This window comes from Sinocyclocheilus anshuiensis, unplaced genomic scaffold (assembly GCF_001515605.1).
Source record: "Sinocyclocheilus anshuiensis isolate Anshui unplaced genomic scaffold, SAMN03320099.WGS_v1.1 scaffold795, whole genome shotgun sequence".
Lineage (NCBI taxonomy): Eukaryota > Metazoa > Chordata > Actinopteri > Cypriniformes > Cyprinidae > Sinocyclocheilus > Sinocyclocheilus anshuiensis.
The window spans coordinates 203,522-207,173 of record NW_015549596.1 but is presented as its reverse complement, the minus strand read 5'-3'; the positions used below and the strand labels follow the sequence as shown (position 1 = coordinate 207,173).

At 36.4% G+C, this 3,652-nt stretch overlaps 1 protein-coding gene across 1 annotated transcript in view; it reads left to right on the top strand.

The window, feature by feature from the left end:
* The first annotated feature begins 913 nt into the window (after window positions 1–913).
* Window positions 914–3,652, top strand: part of LOC107658392 (coiled-coil domain-containing protein 71-like) — a 31,171-nt gene continuing 28,432 nt past the window's right edge. The window contains exon 1 of the mRNA XM_016446917.1: window positions 914–986. The gene's annotated coding sequence lies outside the window, so the exon portion shown is untranslated. The remainder of the gene's footprint in view (window positions 987–3,652) is intronic.

Here is a 3,652-nt window from a genome sequence, read left to right as displayed (position 1 = left end):
CTCACAATTCTGTGAAAAAAAGTCAGAATTTTAAGATAAAAAGTCGCAATAACCTTTTTTTTTTTTTTTTATTCAGTGGCGGAAACGGACTTCTATAATATTCCCTCTTGAACTGTCCAACTCCTGAACATAAAGACATTCTATTATCCAATAAATGTTTGCGCAAGGAAACAACATAGCAATGCTGTCATTAGCATTGCGGTTGCAACCAAATTGTTGAGGATAAACGATGCAATGGTAGTATGGCGTGCAGGTCTACAATTATCAATATGGAGGATATTTTGTTGTGCTTTATTTAGAAATCTATACAAATATTGGCTGAAGAGGTTGTTTTTGGGAAGTTTTATTTGCTGTTCAATGCTCATCATCTTGCTGAAAGCCGCCATGTTAACGTGATGTCATACAGCCACATTTCTGCAAAATATGTGAAAAACGTGCTTGGAAGTCCAACTTCTAGTGGTGTTCTTTTGTATTTTTCCAAGTACATAGTTGTAAATTCCAACATTCCTATCATTATTGTTAAGCATGTACTTCAATCCCATTTGTGGGGGTTGGGCTCCTGCTCGCCCATCCCCCACTGCCAAACTACAAATCCTGTAGGAATATAATCACCCTTTTGTGATATTTTTTATTAAATATATATTTACATCTATTTTATACATATGTATATCAAGTTATTTATGACAGTTCGTGACTATATTAATATTAATACTATACATAAATGTTTAATAATTTAATGGTCTGTTTTTTTTTCCCCTTTTATGTTACATAAATATTTCTGCACCACTGTCCACAACAACATGCAAATCTTTTGCACTTAAAACAATTTTTAACCTTAGCTAGCTATTTTCGCGATAGCTCCGCCCCTTCTTCCAGTCAGCCACTCCGAAACGCTCGCCCTCTGAAGCTTTGAGAGCCATTTTTGTTTCATGGCAGAGAGCTCGGCAGCTCTCATTTCAATGCTCTCAGAAGGGACTCGGTAAAAGGTAAGACATTTAAAAAAATATTATGTATTTATTTGTAGGAGGAAGTGCGGTCTTACAGCAGTGTGACATTTACTTAAAGCAGGTTCGCCATAAAGACTTCGTATATGGCTTATGCTCAACTACATTTTAGCCTGGCTTTTTGCGTATTAGTTTTTCTCAAGTAGACACCCAAAGTGGGGCTGAAAAACGTCTGTTGTTTTTTTTAAACGTTTTTATTCAATCCATTTACGAGGCAATATTCAACCGGTAAGTATCAGACGAATGTTTATCTCCCCTTTTCGCCAGCTGAACGTTCCTCTATTGTATTGTTGCATCGCCATTTGAAATGTTATTGAATGTAATTCTAAATTATTGACGTTTACTGCTACAAACCTCTGGTTTCGCAGTATCACTTCGCCTCTTGGATATCATTCGATCTGCTTTAACGCTTTGGTTGCTAAGGAAGACTAATTTAGCGTGTAAAGACCGGATCTGTGTATTTTCGTATGCGCTCGTTTGCGTCAAACCTCGTGAAGTATCGCAGTTTAGGGCGCTGCGCGATCAAGCTACTAGAAAAACGTGTCTGTATTCATGTACGTGTTGTGAATTTAAATACAGACATAGTATAGATTTCATAACAAAAAAAACATGAAACAAAAGGCATGCCTATTTTTCATTTTAATTGTGTAAAATTGTTATAATTTGCCTGACTTGTTTTGATTTAGGCAAATTACTTTTTTTAACTAAATAACATCAGATTTGTATATGAACTACAAATTTACAATAATTTGTGTTCAGATGCAATTAACTTAATTAGCGACCAGTCATAGCAATATCACATTGCCAAAATGTAGCGCTGCATTTTTATATGGAATAACTATCGGCATTTTTAAAAAGAGCGAATTTGCATTATCTAAACTGTAAATGTTGCGAAAACCTCTGTTTAAGGGCTTTTAGGAGTCTATTCACGCAGGGTGAGTTATTGTGTTCTGTTTAAGGAATTGTAAATTGTCACGCCGTAAATATTCGCTATAGGAATGTTTTTGGCCGTTACAAAACGTTTCGCACAATGAGCTATGCTATGCAACAAGATGCTAGATGTTTTGAAAAGCAACATGGCAGCTCAGTGTCATTTTTAAGACAAAGGACTGATCTCATGAATTTGGAGGTTGGGTAAAATATAAACTGTTTACATAACAGTGAATGGCAGTTAAAGTCGGCAAGAAATGAAAATTCATATAAATTTACCTGAAGTTATGCTGAAGTACTAAATGATCTATTTTCTAAATGAAATTAATCTTGTTGTGAACAATTCATCAATGAATGTGTATTTTATTTTTTTTCTTCCAATGGAGTAGACTTCTCAAGACTTATGATAAACTTCTTCAAATCGTTAAGTGCACTTAAACCACACCCCTTTCTTACAATTGACTGCGAACTCTGATTCACACCTGCATTCATCCAGTCAACAATACATAGAACCGCGTCCCTATCCAACAAATTTTGTTTAAATGTGCGTCACTATATAAAAAAATCTGTCGCTACTTCCGTTAAATCGCAAATATAAAAAGCCTTTCAACTCGCTTTGTGTTGCACTCCAGTTTTTATAATGCAGGAGTGCATTGAGTGTGAACGGCTCTTAACATCTGATTATTTTCTAAAAACTAGCTACATTTTCTAGATGTTACAGATGATAATACACTCTAAAATGATGAAAACACACATCAGTTAGATTCTTGGCAATGTAAATGCACAGGAAATATTAAATCCCAGCAAGCACGTGCCACAACATCTGTCAATTATTTTGTACAAAAATGTTATATATATATATATTAGGGGTGGAACGGTTCGCGGAAAAAAATCGAACCGGACGGTTCTCCACACACGGTTCGGCACTCGCTAGGACCGCGGTTCAACTTAAATCTGACAATGAATCTGTAATATGGTTTGCTATATAAATAACACGTAAAACAAACAGGTTTCGGCTAATATATGTTTCTGTTGGTGGATGCGCATTCTGGCTTCCCAATACATTACAACAACAGCGATGGAAAAAAAAAAGGTGGACAAACCATTCACTCTTGTTCAATGCCGTATGCTGGCATATGAGCATTTATTCTGAATCACCTGGGTGCTGATACTGCGCGCGTGCGCACAGGTGAGACCTGAACAGCAGACGTTGATATCTGTGTTTAAGCTAAACTCTAAAAAGAAAATAAAACAAACTATACATATGGTTTTATTTTAAATTACAATAGAATATTTCATTATAAATATTAGGGGTGGAACGGTTTGCGAAAAAAAAAACGAACCGTACGGTTCTCCACACACGGTTTGGCACGCGCTAGGACCGCGGTTCAACTTAAATCTGACAACGCATCTGTAATATGGTTTGCTATAAATAACACGTAAAACAAACAGGGTTTGGCTGTTTCTGTTGGTGGATGCGCATTCTGGCTTCCCAATACATTACAACAACAGCGATGGAAAAAAAAAAGGTGGACAAACCATTCACTCTTGTTCAATGCCGTATGCTGGCATATGAGCATTTATTCTGAATCACCTGGGTGCTGATACTGCGCGCGTGCGCACAGGTGAGACCTGAACAGCAGACGTTGATATCTGTGTTTAAGCTAAACTCGTTTAAGCTTTGTCAGTTTAAACATTTAAAGGGGTCATGTGATGTT